The sequence below is a fragment of the Chrysemys picta genome, chromosome 10 (genome assembly GCF_011386835.1).
Source record: "Chrysemys picta bellii isolate R12L10 chromosome 10, ASM1138683v2, whole genome shotgun sequence".
NCBI lineage: Eukaryota > Metazoa > Chordata > Testudines > Emydidae > Chrysemys > Chrysemys picta.
This window is the reverse complement of record NC_088800.1, coordinates 68,932,034-68,950,660: the sequence shown is the minus strand read 5'-3', so window position 1 is coordinate 68,950,660 and position 18,627 is coordinate 68,932,034. Positions and strand designations below refer to the sequence as shown.

General features: G+C 41.9%; 2 protein-coding genes across 4 annotated transcripts in view; both read left to right on the top strand.

The window, feature by feature from the left end:
- Positions 1-18,627, top strand: part of LOC135973815 (uncharacterized) — a 1,510,190-nt gene that overhangs the window by 499,222 nt on the left and 992,341 nt on the right. The window lies entirely within an intron of this gene.
- Positions 7,702-18,627, top strand: part of MYH11 (myosin heavy chain 11) — a 101,795-nt gene continuing 90,869 nt past the window's right edge. For 2 of the 3 annotated variants that reach the window (XM_005307564.3, XM_005307566.3), the window contains exon 1: positions 7,728-7,996. The gene's annotated coding sequence lies outside the window, so the exon portion shown is untranslated. Of the gene's footprint in view, positions 7,997-18,627 lie in introns of all 3 variants that reach the window. The other variant, XM_005307565.3, reaches the window with a different exon arrangement.

Sequence of the window (18,627 nt, the reverse complement as noted above, 5' to 3'; positions counted from 1 at the left end):
TGGATTAACTACAGCAATGAAGAACCCCTTCCGTTGTAGGGAGTGTCTGTGCCAGCAGCTATACCGCTGTAGCATTTATTGTGTGGACATACCCTAAGTGTGTGTGAAGGGAGATAAAGTAAAATAGCAGCATAGGTAACTTGATTTAATAAGCTCTCAAGGAGAGGACTGTCTTCTCATTTGTGTTCGTACACTTCCCAACAAAATTGTGCCTTAATCCTGATTAGAACCTGTGGGCATTATTTATATTAAAGTGTTCTTTTGATTAGAACATAAAAATGGCCATAGTGGGTCAGACCAATAATCCACGTTCAGTCCAGTATTCGGTCTTCTGACAGTAGCCAATACCAGGTGCTTCAGAGGGAATGAATAGAACAAGCAATCAGTGTGATCCATCCTGTTGTCCATTCCCAGCTTCTGGCAGTCAGGGGGTAGGTACACCCAAAGCGTGGGTTGCATCCCTGACCATCTTGGCTAATAACCACCAATGGACCTATCCTCCATGAACTTACTTAATTCTTTTTTAAAATCTAGTTGTACTTTTGGCCTTCACAACGTCCTCTGGCAAGGAGTGCCACAACTTGACTGTGTGTTGTGTGAAGTAGTATTTCGTTTTGTTTGTTTCAAACTTGCAACCTATTCATTTCATTGCGTGATCCCTGGTTCCTGTGTTATGAGAAGGAGTAAATAACATTTTCTTATTTACTTTCTCCACACCACTCATGATTTTATAGACTTCTATCATATCCTCCCTTGGTCATCTTTTGTCCAAAGTGAACAGTCCCAGCCTTTTTTGTTTCTCCTCATATGGGAAGCTGTTCCATACCCGTAATCATTTTTGTTGCTCTTCTCTCTACCTTTTCCAATTCTAATATATCTTTTTTGAGATGGTGCTACTTGAACTGCACACAGTATTTAAGGTGTGGGCATACCATGGATTTTTGTAGTGGCATTATGATATTTACTGTCTTATTATCTAGCCCTTTCTTAATGGTTCCTAACATTGTTAGCTTTGTTGACTGCTGTTACACAGTCAGCAGATGTTTAAGAGAACTATCCACAGTGATTCCAAGATCTTTCTTGAGTGGTATCAGCTAATTTAGATCCCATCATTGTGTGTGTATACATGGGATTATTTCCAATGTGTATTACTTGGCAGTTATCAACATTAAATTTCATCTACCATTTTGTTTCATGAGATCCCTTTGTAACTCTTCATAGTCTACTTTGGACTTAACTGCCTTGAGTAATTTTGTATCATCTGCAGTCTTTGCCACCTCACTGTTTACTCTTTTTTTCTAGATCATTTATGAATGTGTTGAATAGCATTGGTCCCAGTACACATTCTTGGGGGACACCCCTATTTACCTCTCTCCATTCTAAAAATGGAGGATTTCTTTCTAGCCTTTGTTTCCTGTCTTTTAACCATTTACTGATCCATGAGAGGACCTTCTCTCTTATCCCAGGACTGCTTGCTTTGGTTAAGAACCTTTGGTGAGGGACCTTGTCATAGACTTTCTGAAAGTCCAGTACACTATATGCACTGGCTCACCCTTGTTCACATATGTTGACCCCCCCCCTTTAGGAATTCTAATAGATTGGTGAGACATGATTTCCATTTACAAAAGCCATGTTGACTCTTCCCCAACAAATCATGTACAGCTATGCTTCTGATAATTTTGTTCTTTACTATAGTTTCAACCAATTTGCCTGGTACTGAAGTTAGGCCTACTGGCCTGTAATTGAAGAATTGCCTCTGGAGCCTTTTAAAAACAAAAAAACAAAACATCACATTAGCTATCCTCCAGTCAGCTGGTACAGAGTTTGATTTAAGTGATAGGTTACATACTACAGTTAGTAGTTCTGCAATTTCATATTTGAGTTCCTTCAGAACTCAAAATAACTTACTAGGATATACCTGTAATGTGAAACCACAGCCATGAAGGATAATTACAGGTTTAAAGAGGAGAGGATTGTCAATAAAATAGATACCCTATGGCTCTGATTTTATAACAGATATTAATTATATTACCCTCACAAGATCCACTCACCACAGAGGCACCTCCTGTTGGCCATTCTGGGAATTAGCTCTGCCAGGCTTGCACTTTCTCCAATGTTGTCTTCCCCCATCCTGTCTTGCCATGCAGCCCCTCTCACTACAGAAATTGTAGTCTCCTCTTCATAGCTTGGCCCTCCAGCCACATCACAAAAATCCTCCCCTTCCAAGGAATTCAAAGTCCTTTTAGACTCGGTGGCATCTCCAATGCTCTTGCCACTTCCGGGTGGCTGGCAAGGGAACCCAGGCCCATCCTGGGTTCCAGCCCAGGCACCTTATAACAAGTAGCCAAAATCTCTGTTCTGTACTGTCCTATCCCTTGTTGCTGTTTCCTACCTATCCGTCCCCCAGCTTGCCAACTTCCCAACTCACTCCATGCGGGAGTGAGTACAGAATACTTTCTCCAGCCCCTCCCTCAGTTTCCTGGCTTTATCCAGGTGAGCCTGTTTACTTAATTAAGACTTTCCCTTCAGTCTACCAGGTTAATTGGCCCATCTGGCCTCCATTAACCCCTTTCACTGCTGTGTGGTGTGGACACCCTATCACATGCTCCTTGAACTTAAAAAGCCTGAGTTTGAACTCCAGAGGACCAAATTCTACTCCCTTGTGTACACACAGAAGGCTCAGTTTAGTCCACAAGCATCTCAGAATTCCAATCATGTCTTCCTGTCAGGAGTGAGGAGTTAAGGTCCTCTGCAGGAAAGACGTTCCACTACCCAATGATTTATATAAGATATACAAAAAGGAGAATTCCCATGCAACAAAAGCACTTTTCTCTGAAGCCTTTCATCTCCCCCAGCACAAGTTCTACAGAAGTTGCCCCTGGCTGCCTAGGGGCTCCAATGGGAGTTCATACTTACTTTTATAAGTCTAAATTTATTGGAGATGGATGTTGCTCCCGTGGATGGAGGCGATAATGAAGCTGGTACTTGCCTGTTCCTCACCAAAAAGACAATTGTGTAGGAGTATGATACTCTATGCATGAAAGGAAAGGCTACTGGGATCTACATTAGTCATATGTACTCCACTGAATTGTGGAATGGGGATTTAAATCTGGATTCAAGCCAGAAATCCACTTTAGAACCAAAGGAAATTGATGGGCTATTTTCTTACAAAAGTTTAGTAATATGGAGCCAACTTCAATAACATGTTGAGGTTCCATACTGATCTGGGGGTGCGATAGCTGCCACAGCATTTGCTTTGAATCCAACCCTTAATTTGTATTTATTTGTGCATAAGCTTTTGTGGGTAAATGACCCCACTTCTTCAGATGCATGGAGTGAAAATTACAGATACAGTCATAAATATCTGTAATTTTCACTCAATGCATCTGAAGAAGTGGGGTTTTTTACCCACGAAAGCTCATGCCCAAATAAATCTGTTAGTCTTTAAGGTGCCACTGGCCTCCTCGTTGTTTTTGTGGATACAGACTAACACAGCTACCCTTCTGATACTTAATTTGTATGCACTTTAATCTTTTTACATTTATTGAACTTGATTTTTTTTGGAACATGAAGCGTTTATTATTGTAGCAACCAAAGCTAAAACACAAACACAGTGATATTTGTATCACACAGCCTTGGAACATTGACATGAACATTTACCAGCCCAGCCACAACTCTTACTACCTACATTTTACCATGATAGTTGATAATAATGAAAGATGGATCATCCACCAAGATCCAGGCATGGAGAGATGCTGTGCATAAGGGATCTCCCCATTCTGATGTGTGTGTGGGGAAGGGAAGATTCAACTCCCTCCACAGTATAGTGTATATTTCATAGTTTTCCATAAAAGAAACTTTCTTAGGTAACTTAAACTTTCTTATTAAGTACTTAAAAATTCAAACCTTAAGGTACAGATTCCTAACAAAACCCCCAACTCTCCATGCACTAAAAAAAGTCAGTTTCATTTTTATTCCTAGAACCTAATCATTTCCAACTTTCCCCCCCTCAGGCAGAAGCACAATATTTGGCCGTCAAACTCAGCAGTGAGACATTTAAATCCAATCTCCTCAATGAGCTATACTTTTTCTAGAAAATTGACATGGAAATATTTTTGCAAACCCAACATTTGAGGTCTCTGGGGTGACAAAATCTTTTTAAACCACAAAGACATTGTAAAAGGACAAGTTGGATATCACCATCCCTTGCTTTAAAAGTAGAAGTTTAATTTTGCCTCAACATTTATGTTTCATAAATGCCCCAGTATTCAGGACAAAGGTGATAGTTAGCCTCTGATCATATTCTATTCGAGTAACATTTTCTTATTTAGATTTTATCTTACATATGGCTTGCTTGCAACTCGGCCTCTGTGGCAATTCCTATCACACATGGCTTCCAATTGTAACTCTGATATATACCCCCATCTAGCTTTTTTAAACTTTCCAGTTCAGTTTAATATCACATCATACATCACTCACCACCATTTACTCTGTTAAACATGCAGCCTGCGTGTGTGCATGCAGCAGTTCACCAAATTGGAGGGACAATTTCCACTCCTTTTTAAGTTGCTATTAACATTCAGATATAGTTGAGACACAGCTCTATACGTTTGTAGGGAACATTTTAAGATCATTTTGATGAATGCTATATAATCCAGTGACACTTTTCAGAGGGCCCCATGGTTTTCTTTACCTCCCTGTTTAAAAGCTAAGAAGTAGCAGAGCAGCTGCAAGACAGAGGTGAGTTACTAAGCAGACAACTTCCTATCAGGGAGGGCCTAGCCTTCCTTAATTTTTGGATCGATTTTCCTCTGCCTGGATTTGCCATAGTCATTTACACCTGTGTAAAGTGCTGTACATTGCTACCTTTCTGACTTTGGTAGGGTTGTGCTCTTACTTTTCCCAGGTGGAAATGACCACGCAAGATGCAAGGCAGAGTAGAAGCTGGACCTACATCTGCAGCTAAAGGATGCAAACAGCAGGAAAGTTCAAATTTTCCCAGCTGACTAGAGTTGGTCAAATAATTTGCTGACGTGCATGAATTTTGTGATTTTTTTCAAATAAGTTATTCACATATAACTCCTTCCCCCTCCCCTCCCCCAATTATTTGTCCAACTCTGCTAAGAATCCAGCAGCAGGTCCGGTGCAAAGCAACAATCCGAGTCTCTTGTACCACACAATAGTTGTATTAAAAAACTAAAATTATACAAAATCAACATAGCACACACTGAATGGATTAAAAACTGGCTAACGGATAGGACACAAAATATAATTGGACATGCAGAATTATCATTGAGCGCGTGTGTTTCTACTGGACTCCACAGGGACTGGTTCTTGGCTCTATGCTGGTTAACATTTTTATCAATGACCTGGAAGAGAACATAAAATCATCACTGGAGAAGTCTACAGATGAAACAAAAATTGGGGCAATGGTAAATACTGAAACTGACAAGGAAACTATGCTTTTTAATACAGCTCAGCATAAATGTATACATCTAGGAACAAAGAATGGAGGCCATATTTACAAGATGGGGGGACTTTATCCTGGGAAGAAGTGACTGAAAGAAATTTGGGGGATGCTGGTGGATAATCAGTTGAACATGAGTTACCAGAGCAACACAGTAGCCCAGGGGTCAGCAACGTTTGGCACACGGCTCGCCAGTTTATTTACCTGCTGACGTGGCAGGTTCGGCCGATCGCGGCCCCCACTGGCCGTGGTTCGCCGTTCCAGGCCAATGGGGGCGGCGGGAAGCAGCGCGGGCGAGCGATGTGCTGGCCGCGGCTTCTCGCCGCCCCCATTGGCCCGGGACGGCGAACCACGGCCAGTGGGGGCCGTGATCGTCCGAACCTGCCGCGTCAGCAGGTAAATAAACTGGCCCGGCCCGCCAGGCTGCTTACCCTGGCGAGCTGCGTGCCAAACATTGCCGACCCCTGCAGTAGCCCAAAAGGGCTAGTGTAAAATTTGGATGCATAAACAGAAGAATCTCAAATAGACGTAAAGAGATTATTTTACCTCTGTGTTTGGCACAGGAGCCAAACACTGCTGGAATAATGTGTCCAGTTCTGGTGTTCACAATTTAAGAAGGATGTTGAAAAATTGGAGAGGGTTCATAAAAGATTCACAGAAATGATTAAAGGGTTAGGAAACATGTCTTATAGGGATCGATTCAAGGTGCTCAATCTATTTAGCTTAACAAAGAGAAAGTTAAGGGGACTGATCACAGTCTGTAAGTACCTACATGGGGAACAACTATTTGTTAATGGGCTCTTCAGTCTAGCAAAGATAGGTATAACACAATCCAACGGCTATAGGTTCAAGCTAGACATATTGAGACTGCAAATAAGGTGTACACTTTTAATAGTGAGGGTAATTAACCACTGGAACAATTTACCAAGGGTTGTGGTGGATTCTCCATGACTGGCAATATTTAAATCAAAATTTGATTATTTATTTTAAAGGTATGCTCTAGTTCAAAAGGAATTATTCAAGGGGGAGTTCTATGGCCTGTGTTATACAGGAGGTCAGACTAGATGATCACAATGGTCCCTTCTGGCCTTTGAATCTATGAATCTTTATTCATCATACTAGGAAACATTGGTTTTCAGTCCTAATGATTTGAAAGGTGAACAGCCGTGCCTCCTTTCATGGAGGATTTTCCTGGAAGGCCCAGATTGGGCTGGGACTCATCTGTCATTCCCGAGGGAGAGGGGGTTATTTCAGGGGACGGAGAGGACTATTTGAAGTCAATAAACGCCATTTCAGCCAGCACTGTGCTCTGGATCTCTGGGTAGATATATGCACCATATTTAGTCTGCTGCAGCATGCGAATAGCTTCAGTATTTCATATCCGGTATGCTGATGGGAATTCCTGGAGGATCCTAGCTTTCCCTTTTTGGGATGTCTCCCATGCACCGGTCTTGCTGAACAAAACTGTTTGCTACTGGGGTGGAGGGGTGCAACTGAGGACTGAAGGTTTCAGAGGAGTTGACAAGGACCAGATTCACTTCCAAGGCTGGCTCCAAGCACCTTTTCCTCCACTCCCCCAGCAGCTGGTGCCTGCCTCCTGTTCTTTCCACTACATCCTAGGGACCATTGCCCACAGCCATTTAACAGTCCTCTTTTTCCTTTTATGGACAGAGGGAAGTATTTTTATATAGATAAGTTATTTACAACACTTTCTCAGGGGCTGGGCTGAGCTGCAAAAAGCAAGACCAACTTCTGCAAACTTGGTGGGGAGCTGGGAAAAATAACCTTCTTATTCCCCAGAGACAGACAAGGCTTAAAACAGCCCCAAGCTCTAAATGTTACATAAACACAAGGAGACAGAGAAAGACCTCCACCCCCACACCGCCGCTGTGTTGGAAATAACCTCCCACTCCCAAACAACTCATACCGAATCCATCTTAGCTCCACATCAACAGGCTGATAGTCTGATTGGCTTTTGTAATGGGATCTCAACTACAGTTACCCCTGATCTGGCTTTCCCCTCTTGCTGGACCCCCAGCTGGAAGGCATACATGAGGAGATAGTTTATGTAAGGCAGGAACGGGTTAAAGTGTCTCATTTGTTTGGTCCAACACATCAGTTCCATTCTGGGAAGTGGCAAAAAGAAACAACCCTGTTAATTTCAGGCACCTCCTAGTACTATTGCACAAGGTACAATTGGATGTCAGAAAATAAGGGGCGACACCCAGGTCATAATTCTGTTTGGATTTTTGTGTTTGTTAATACTAAGGGAAAGGTTTGGGGGAAGTCACCAGCCCTGAACTGGGCCCCTCTAGGAACGAGGTTCTTGACTGATGATCTCTCATTTTTAGCCCAGGTACGGAGGATTTTCCAGCAGGAGGTGGTTTCTAGGGCCCCTCCCCATTGACCAGATTCTCCTCCTCTATATAGGGAGGCTGCAAAGGCAGAGAGGATTTGGACTGTTCCAGCTGTTAGCTGTACAGGTTCCAGACTCTCCAATTCACACTCTGCTTCCCTACTTGGATATCTGTAAGTACTACTGTGACTGAGGACTCTCCTGCCTGGGGAGGGGACTAGGAGTGAACAGATGTTTCTAACATAGTTACTTTAGCAATCTAAGTTATCGTGTACCTTTGCAAAAGCAATTTATTTGTGAATTACTTTCAGGTTACAAACACTTGCTGCTTAGGGTTACCAGATAGCAACTATGAAAAAACAGGACAGGAGGTAGGGGGTAATAGGCGCTTATATAAGAAAAAATCCCTAAAAACAGGACTGTCCCTTTAAAAACAGGACATCTGGTCACCCAATTGCTGCTTTACTTAAACTGTATTGTGACAGACCTACAAAACATGCTTGTTTGGCTTACACCTGATTTGCATATTGCAAACAGAGCATTCAGTTTAAAATTCACTGAAAGATCCTGGTAAACTCAAAATCTCCAAGTGGTGTGAGAAATTCATAATTTGTTTTATATCACTGCCATAGCTGCATCTGTTTATATAGAGATGTAGAGAAACAAATACCCAGTAGGTGTTGTGTGTAATATAATAATGCTTTGCAATTCTATAGCACCTTTTCCAGACAATGACAGGCACAAGCTAATTAGCTTTATATGTGTATCCAGTAAAGATGCTCTAGTAAAAGCAGTGGTAGTTTAGCAGCAGGTTTTCTTTATATGTTTTCAATACTAATATATAAAATAACTTAGTTTTAATATTTAATTGATTACAATATAAATGTATTTGATTAAAATATAATTAGCTTTGCTAATTTTTTGTTTAAATGCACAGCAAAAAAATCCTTTCAAAATACAAAAGAAAAGCATCACCTTTATTATTACATAAATAATAACAGATTTTCTTGTTCGGAATAAAGAGATTGCACTGCTAAATCAGATTTCTTCACTGTTAGTGAGGGGCACGTGTTAATATAGTTTATATGCATAGATCTGAAGATTTTTTTTTCCTTGAGAGGAAGAAACTAAGCAATAAACTCAAGTTTGTAATAAAAGTGATGTGAATAAAGAAAAAGGTCAGTAGATGGCAGTATATAAAGCATCACTAGTATCCCAGAAGAAAAAAATCTCACTGACCTTTTATATTAGCATTTTTTTTTTTAATTAATCAAAATATGACCCTTCCAACCTGGGATAGAAAAGTCAGTAAACCTGATTTGTTATTTCATTGTCAGATATTTTGTAAGATATTTTTATTGCAAAAAAATGTTCATAATTTTTATGATAAAATAAATCAAATTGTATCTTATTCAAAAGTTTCCATTAGCTATCAGCTCCTAAGAGACCCTTTGTAAAGGGTTGATATTCTGAACTACTAATAGTCAACATCACTTTTAAACCTCAACCACTGAAACCAAAAGTATGAACTACTGGAATATTAACTACTGGAAAGCTAAAAGCTTGATTGAGTGGTAGTTTTAATTTAGTGCATGTTGCTGCTCTGGCTGTATTCACTTGGATGTAAACAATGATTTTTATTATCACATTTGCAATGGACATGTTATTCCCTAAAAGGTATTTGTTTTGAATTTGTTATCATTACATTTTTGTGGAACAGTTAGTATTGAGAAGAACATGACCATATATGGTAGCATCATGCATGGATGTATGCAGTGGATCCAGAGCTCTTTACAAATTACTATGACTTATTAGTTGTGTATCTGTTGGCTTTTCTTTTAAACCTGTTCATATTATAAGGAATGAGGGAAAGCTTCTCTAGACCTTGTCATTCACTGCTGTAATTAAAAGATGGCTCAGTACATGCTGCTTATATTCTAGTGAACAAACATCCATATTCCAGAGTACGTTGAGGCAAATTCACTTCTGCGGACAGTGGAGTTAAATTGGGCAGGAAACTGGTCTATTAACTTTTTTTCTACGGTTCTTAATGTTGTAATAACCTGAGATAAAGCAATCATTCTGATTTCTTTGAAATCTTTAACTAGCTGTCAGTTACACAATCAGAGTTATGTAATAACTTGAATTATGAGAGACTGGAAAGTCTGCCAAGCAATCAAAGTAATTAAAATAAAAATAGTATACCTAAGTTTTTCAGTACTGACAATTTCCTTAAATGGAGAGTTTAGAAGAGAGAGCCATATGAAACAGTTAAAATACTAATGCTTAAAACCAGCTCAAGAGAAGTTAAAGCTATTAATAAATTAACACTTTCTATCTTCAAGTGTTGAACAATGTTAACTAATTGACATACATATTAATATCCTCGTTGTTTAGGTGGGAAATGGACATTCAGAGATTGTGTCTCATAGGAGAAGTCTGAGAGCCAATATTAGAACTCGGGAGTTCCTGGTTCCCAGTCCCACACTCCTAGTATACTACTGTTGATTGCTTCAAAAAATTGGATATATCGAGGCTAGTGAATTTCACATATTGGGGGGTTGACAACAAAGCAGCATGGCACCTCATGTTTGATTTTACTGACATCAGTGTCACCTGCATTCTGAGTGCGATAATAGCCACCTAAACCTCCTCCAGTCAGAAAATAACAAACTATTATGCCTGTGCCAGTGCTTTAATTGATGTGAGGCATGGGCTGTTAAGTGCAGCTCCAGAGCCATGGAATTCCTTTTAAGAATATTCTTTATGTTGAGATCTGTTTGGTGGTTAGGGGGTGGAAATACTTCCCCACTCCCCTAGCTCCCTGCTCAGCAAAAAAAAAAAGAGATAAAGATCTTTCTAAGGAGTTATCGTAGCACAAAAAATTATGAATTTGGGCCAAACAGCTGGTTACTTGCTGTGTTCTCTGCTCTGATACTCCTTATGAGGACAGGACTTGTTTGTGGAAGTCATATTGTGCAAGTGGTGATGGGCAGCCACTATTCTAACAAATATTTCCCCTAAGCCTGTGATAAGCCTTTTATACTGGGAGACATGTGCTGTAGAAAAGAGGGGTGAGGAGTAATTGCTTTCCCATTTAAACAAAAAAGTCTCTCTTAGCTAGGACCAGGGAGGCAACACCACTTGATCGACAACGTTTTAATTAATTGCACTTCCTGGAAATGTTTATACTTTTCTCCAAGAACAATATGCACTGTGTATATTTATTGTAAAGCACAGCGGTCAAATTCTGTCCTTTGAAATGAGGTGCAATAAAGACCATCTAGAAACGATCTGGGGTTGGGAAGAAAGAAAGAAGAATATCCTTTCCTGAGAACGTAGGGGTGCATGTGCATGTGTGTTTGTGTACAAATATATATTCTTCACCCCTTTACACTGCTGATTGGTGCATTCTGAAGGCAAAAAAAAAAATCACACTTCAAAAAGGTTTTGTGAGCTACAGAGATGTCATCTCTAGCAGGGCTGATTGAGCAGCAGTCAGAATAGGGAGATTCCATCTCAACCTGGGCAACTGCCCCAGCTCTCCTTCTGTTTGATGTGGGGATTTCTAAAAGAGCCCTGCAGCACATCACTATGTATAATTGTACATGTAGTGTTGTGGCAAGACCAATGTTCAAATATAAAAGTTTGATTTGTTTTAGCACCCAATTGCAGGGATGGATTAAAGCAGGATCTATGGGGCCAAGCCTGGGGGTCATAGGGTGCTTGAAACGAGCAGTGGGAGAATCAAGTGGCAGCACACAGCTGACGGCTGACTATTGGCTGCCTGCTTGGGTGGACTGGGTTGCCTTACACAAGTGGGAGATCAAGGGCTCATGAATGGGAGGAAGAAAAGAAACCACCTGGAGGACCTGGGGGCGAGGGGGGATTAATAAATGTCTTTTGAGGAGGGAGAAATGTAGGTTAATTTGAGTCCTATTTATCCATAATCTACCTTCCTAGAAGTTTGACACATAAAGGGTGCAGTGAGAAAGCTTAACATGAGCAGCCTTACACAAGTGCTCCTGACTGTAGACCAAATCCTACTCTTGGATACATACATGCACCTCCCATTGAATTCAATGCATTCTGCACTGACTGAAGCTTCTGGGTTCTTTTCAGGGCTATGCTCCTGCAGAGTGGAGTTTGGCTCTCTTGTGTAACAACTCAAAGTAGTCATTAACTTCATGCCCAAACTCTTCCAGAATCAATAGCAACAATCAGCTCACATATGAAAAGTATCGGAAGAGACAGGAGAACATAGTTCAGTAGGATCGACCTCTTTCTCTGTGTATCATTCTGTGCTGCATGTAAGACGCTTGTGACTTCTGTCAACACTTGTTTTTAGGCACAGTAAGGATTCGGGAGACGTGAACTTTTTCTTAATCTTTGAGTGACAAAGCAACGGAAAAATCCTTAGGCCATTATCTAATCAGTGACCAAGTTTACACCAGATTAGGACTCTTTACAATCATAGTAGCGTTTTTAGAATTTGGCAGATTTTTGTAAAGAATGATCATAGGATAACTTGGAAGGTTGGTTTTCACGGTCATCCATAGGCCCTTACCAAGAAGCAATATTTTACACTACAACCCCCCAGTGTTCAAATTGGGTCTAAATCTTTGTCCTAGTGAAGTAAATGTCAAAGCTCTTATTGACTTCATCGAGAAAAGGATTTGGTCCTTTAGAGAACACCATTTCCATGTGTTGCTTTACCAGCCCTTTCAGAATAAGTGAGCATTTTCTGCTTTCATCTGTACAGAGGTCAAATCTCTCTCTCTTGCAGTTCTCTCAAGAATTTCATGGGTCTTAAGGATCATATCCTGCAAGACTTTTGCACATGGACCCCTTGCAGAAAGCACTGACTATAATAAGAGTTCTGCATGATTAAAGCTGGCAGCAGTCAGCCCTCTAGGTGAATAAAAAGACTAAAACTGTTATGCCCCTTTGTGGGTTCAGCTGGTGCCAAGATGCAATGGGTGAATTTTCCATCTTTCATTCTTCTGACAATGCTAGTATCAGTAAAATGAAGACATTTAGAGGAAAGTCACATAGTGGAGTTTGAGATTTCCAAAGGAGTCTAAAGAAGTTAGGTGCCCAACTTCCATTGAATTTCAATTAGAGTTGATCATCCAACTCCCTTCAGCCCCTCTAAAAATCCCAGTCTTTCTTTAAGGTGTATGATTCATGTTACTCCCAGAGATCCATGTGACACTTAATATATGGAGATATACCTATCTCATAGAACTGGAAGGGATCCTGAAAGGATACTAAAGTGTGTGTCCGCTTTGCCAGATAGAAAATTGTTGTGTGAGTATGTTCACACTGACTCAAGTCTCCTTCCAGGTGAGGACTGTTTTGGTTAGCTGTGTGTAGTCACACTGGTTGACTGTAGTGGTCCATAGCATTCTGGTCTTTGAACTCCCTCAAGATTAACTTTTTCTTTGGATGCTGTGAATATTCAATTCATTCTCACCAGGGAAAGGCCTACCTTTTGTCTCTGGGCTATTTTCTTCCCTTTCTCCCATTTTTCCTCCCTGCCTTTTCCTCCTCAGATTTGCTGCCTCTCTTTTCCCAATTCTTCTTCCTGCAGAACCGGGCAACTGACCAGTCACATATTCTCTTCCCTGCTTTAGTGCCTTTGCTACCGTCACTTTAACTCCTCCTCGTCTTCCTTGCTGCAGCAGCAAGGAACCTAACTGGGGACCTCTTTTCTGACCTGTTGGAGCAGGAAGAAAACCAAACAGCCACCTTTTCACCCCGCGCTGTAGTGTGTGTGGTGGGCTAGGGGAGACAGCTTACAACTATCTGTGCCTGCCATCCCCAGCTCAGCCACTTGCTGACATCTTGTGGGCAGGGGATCAGCCAGAGTACGGGAAGAAGCTGCTGGTTGGGAGTAAGCTGAAAGTTGTAGCTACTTTGCTGAGGAAAGGAGCTGTATTGCGGCTGCTTTATCCGAGTGCCATTAGAGTTGGGTACAGGATGCTGGTACAGAATCCCTGCTTATACCAGCCCTGTTTGAGTACCACATTAGATGAGGCCTGAAGCGCCAAGACTTGTTTCAGGCTTGTTACATTTTTCCTGTCCCCTTCTTGTGCGCATATCTATCCTTGGACAGATGATCTGTCACTATCTATATACTGTGGAAAGAGTAAATTAAGCTAGCTTCATCAATCATGGATCTCAGAGTTAGTCTGAGTCTGCTGCTAAACTCTTAACTGTCTTTTCTTTTTTTTCTCTTGACCTTTTTCTTAATCTGGCTCTTCCTTGAGTGCAACAGAATTAAAATGGTTTGAAGTAGTGTTTGGCAATCGTTTGTTTCCATCCTTTTTTGGAATGCAGCCTGGGAACTTGTTCTTTCGCTAATTATTTCATTATTACATTGGCACTTCAGTATGCACCCAGAAAATATTTAGATAACAAGAAATCTTGTTTGTCTCTCAACTCTGTTAGCTCTGTATTGAACAAGAAACAGGGATGTGGCAGGCTTTTGCTACTCATTTTAAAGCAGTGCACTGAAAATCTGAATTATAGACACTAATTATGCATTATTTTTCTGTCTGATCTTTTGTGTAAAACCTCCAAAAAAAGAAATAAAAGCGATAAACCTATGATCATGTCATTTTAGTGTCATCAAAGCTTTCAGTTTCCCTAGATGATTTCAGACACAGTAATCCAAAATGACAATGATCTTGCCCCTAAAAAGCGTCTCTCAGCCAAATCAGTCCTATAACGCTTCACCAATTTTCCTGCTTGACTGAGCAGATATAACTGGTTAGGAGGAGCAGTATTATGTGTAATGGCAATACATTCCCCTTCTTCCTGTACCTCAGTCAACTTCTCTGCAGAAGCACAGGGAAGAGCTCAGTCTTTTCAGGACTTTAACAAATAATAAAACTGCAGAGAGAGTGCAATACAATTTCATACTATAACATTTAATATAGAAAGACATTTGCTACCAGCATTAGGAATACCTATGAAAACTTTTCCTAAAGAGCTATTTTGTTGTATCTCTACTGGGTTTTCCCAAACAGATTTCACCAATTGGTTGCTGTTATATAAGTTTCAGTGCAAGGAATACCTTAGCACCTACACATGCACACTCCCCTCCAATCTTTTCACAGACATGACTTTTCAGTCTCTGCAGTGTGGCATCAGAAGTGCATATGTATCACCTAGGCTCCTCAGAGCCAGAAGAGACTGGCAGCTCCAAACTCCTTAATCTCCTCAGCAAAGTAGTCTGAACAATCTCATAGCCAGTAGCAATTCTACTCCTGAAGTCAATAGTTGCTGTCTCCTTGGCTTCCAGCAAGATAGGGAATTTGGATCCAAAATGGCACAGGGTCTATAACACAGGAGATGCATCATAGTCCTGCATTGTTCAGCTACTGAGTCCCCAAGAGTGTCACCACGTCCCCTCAATCTTTTCCCCACTGAGCTCTGATTGGCTCAGCTCTCAGATGGTGAATATGTATACCTGTGCGACTGCTTGCCCTGAATGAAAGCCTTCTGCATTGTTTCAGAGAGAGCTACTGAGCATGCCCAATAACTACCACACCTCTTCCTCTAAATGCCTCTCTGTGCCCTTCTAACTGACAGTATGTCTTCACAGCAAAAGCTGTGAATAGTTAGGCTATCTAAACCAGCTTGAATCCAGGCAGCACACGTAGCAATATTGGTAGTACATGCCCAGCATGGACCCTGGGCATGTACTTGACTCATAACTTCATCCTAGTTCAGTTTATGAAAAGGTCCAGCTAAGCATTACTTTGTGACCCCATTATCCACAGAGAGCTCACAATTCAAAGTGACAAGTGGCCTAAATAAGCATTGTCCCTAGCTTATATATTTTCTTCCTCTGACTCCCCATAGTCTCATTATTTCGTGTGTGGTGCCCATCACCATTGTATTTAGGTCTATTTTTACATGGTTTAAAATTATTAATACCAATCAATATTTTCAACAAAGAGAGAATTCAGGCTTGGTCTACGCTACAAAGTTAGGTCAATATAAGCCACCATAAGCCAATATAAGCTGACTTAGTTTGCATATGTCTACACTTAAATTTGTCTCCCACCGACATAAGTGTCCTGTTACAGCAACACAGTAAAACCGCCTCCCCAAATGACATTGAGCTTGGGTCAACGTACTGAGATCAATGCAGCGCAAGTATGGATACTGTGTTACTTATATGGACCCTAGCAGTCCTACAGTAGCTGTCTCACAATGCCTGACAGTAAAGGATCCGATCACAATTGTGAACTCCACTGCTCAGGGGTCACAGAGACCGGAAGACAGCCCCTTCCTCCCCCTTAAAGTCACGGATATTTTTTAAATGTCTTTTCCTGATTGCCCAGCTTGGCAAGACACCCAGCTACTGTCCTTTGTTATGTGCAACTGCCCAGCTGACATGCCGGCTACATGCTCCTCACGTGCTCCAGTTTGGGGTAGACATGAGATATTGGATTTCCTTCGCTTGTGGGGAGAAGAGGCTGTGCAAGCACAACTACAGACCAGCAGTAGAAACATGAACATCTATGAGCAGATTGCACAGCAGATGCAGGAGAAGAGGTATGACAGGGACCAGCAGCAGTGCCATGTGAAAGCAAAGGAACTGGATCAGGTATACCAGAAGGCGGGGGAGAGGCGAACAGTTAATTTGGTGCCAGGCCACAGACCTGCCACTGACAAAGAGCTGCATGCCATGCTTGGCAGAGATTGCACCACCAACACCCCGCAGACCACCCTGAATACCTCCAAGGAGCCCAAGTCACAGGCCCCTGGCGGGAACAGCAAGGATAAGGAGTAGGTGGAGGAGGAAGAGGCAGAGGATGGGGGACATGCGACTAGGGGGTCCTATTAGACTCCACCATAGTACAGTCAGTCCCAGCAGTTGAGCATGGGTGAGCCCAATGCATGGGAAGGTATCTCAGGTAAGAGTGTAATTGTATTTCCCATTACAATGATGTACAGATGGCACCCCCAACTTAACAGGACACAGTTACTGACTTTTCATTAATTTACTCCTGCCAGAAGAGGTAATGGTACAACAAAGAGAGGTAGTGTTGTTACCTGCTTTTCATTCCCCTGTAGAATTGGGCAATGGAAGGGGAGCATGTGGAGCAGTTTGTTTATGTGCACAGGAGTGTCCACTGAATTCTTCTCAGAGGAACTTTCATGGAGGTACTCTGCAGTCCTCTCCTGAAGGGATGGCAGCCTTATTTCTTCTCCACAGACTTTCCCACTCCAGTCAGCGATAACTTCATCTGGAACCCTTACAGTACACAAGTTAGCAGCATCTGGGCCTGTGCAGCTTCAGGACACCAGCAGCCACTGTGCTTTTGTCACCCCGAGGAGTGAGATGTCAGCTAAAAACACCACCGCCTGTGGAAATGGTGCCAGTATTCAGTGCCATTGCCCTATACTCATAGTTTCAGGGAAGTGAGCAAATCCTCATTTCCCTCACCCTGGCTGGCCATACTCAGCATGTCTGGTGCTGTGAGTGGAGCCATGCACAAGCACTCCGAAGCAGAAGTGTCAATAAGCAGGTTTTGTTTAAAACTTTAGGGGAGCAAGGGAAGGGAGTTCTGAATCTTACCTTGGCATCTTAACTTTCATGTTCTGTTGTGACTATATCGACAATGGTACCTCTGCATCTTTTATCTGTAGCTGCTGCCATTGCAGACTTGAGGGGTTCCCCCTCCACATCCGCGGAACACCTGAGGCAGAGAAGGAGGAGAAAGAAGATGACTCGGGATGACATGTTCAATGAGATCTTGCAAACCAGTGCTGCACCAGCCCATAAGCAAAGGGTGTGGAGGGGGAACATTGCAGACAGCCTGGAGAAGGAAAGAGTTGACAGGAGAAAGGCCCAGGAGCCCCACGAGGAAAAGGAGAGGGAAGTGCACCAGAACATAATGGGGCTTCTCTATGCTGCGGACTCTTGTGGACCTACAGGTTCAACAATCCCAGGCTCACCTCCCTTTGCAGTCCACGGAGAACTCCATTACAGCACCTCCCTACTCACCTCCAAACATTCCACCTGGCATCAGGGTCCCCATCCCTACCCCACCACTCCACCCTGGGCAACATTAAGACAACCACAGCTTCACATACTCTGACCTGGGAAAGCCACAGTTGCTGTATGTGTAGGTAAAATGGATAAAAATATTCTTTCCCCTTGTAAAGTTCTGTTCAATTAATTTATTTTTTTAAAATGTATTTGCTTTTCAATTGTGCAGATTTTTCTTTGCACTGATTTTGTTACTGAATAAAATTCTATTATTTGGAAAATCATTCATTTTTATTAGTTCAGGACATGTGCAGCAAGGTGCCTAGCAGTTCTGAAAACATCCAATTGTTACTGTACAGTGTGACAACTCATAGGATAAGTGACGAACAGTGTAATAATCAAAAACGTACAGCAAGCACCACAAAATTAATAGGGGCATTGACAGTGGTAGATTCATAGATATACACCAAGCACCACACAATTTCTAACTAGCCCCAAAACAGCAAGGCCAGGGAGAGCACAGTACACAATGCGTTACTTTGACTCATTGTTAAACTGCTCTTTCAAATCCTCCCTGAGCCAGATAGCTCCACGTTGAGCTCTCCTACTAGCCCTTGTGTCTAGCTGTTCAAACTCAGCAGACAGCCACTCCACCCCAGCAGCAACTTTCCCCCCTTGGCTTTACAGATGTTATGCAGGACACAGCAGGCAGCTATACCCATTGGGATATTTTTTCACTGAGATCCAATCTTATGAGTAAACACCAGCATCCCTTCTATCAAGAAAATGTGC